Here is a 361-nt window from a genome sequence, read left to right on the forward strand (position 1 = left end):
TTACGCTTAACGGTGGAGATCGAATCCAGTGACGGAAGGATTGAGGCGCGACTGAGGATGCGCCGGCGACATCGCCGGAGATGAGCCTGGGATACTAGAGCCTCCGCTCCACTGCCACGCGTACACTGGACTCGCTTGTCTCCTCCGATCCATTATGTTTGGATTGTAGCTATGTATATATAGCTTTGTGGATTTTCAGTGTGACATAGTAGACGAAGCTAGATTTTATCGAAGGAATCGAAGGGAATATAGGGAGGGGTGGACTTTGTGAGAGAGAGAGAGAGAGAGAGAGAGAGAGAGAGAGAGAGAGAGAGAGAGAGAGAGAGAGAGTAGTAAGTAGTAGTAGTAGTAGTAGAGTAGA

Source organism: Fragaria vesca, linkage group LG3, assembly GCF_000184155.1.
Source record: "Fragaria vesca subsp. vesca linkage group LG3, FraVesHawaii_1.0, whole genome shotgun sequence".
Lineage (NCBI taxonomy): Eukaryota > Viridiplantae > Streptophyta > Magnoliopsida > Rosales > Rosaceae > Fragaria > Fragaria vesca.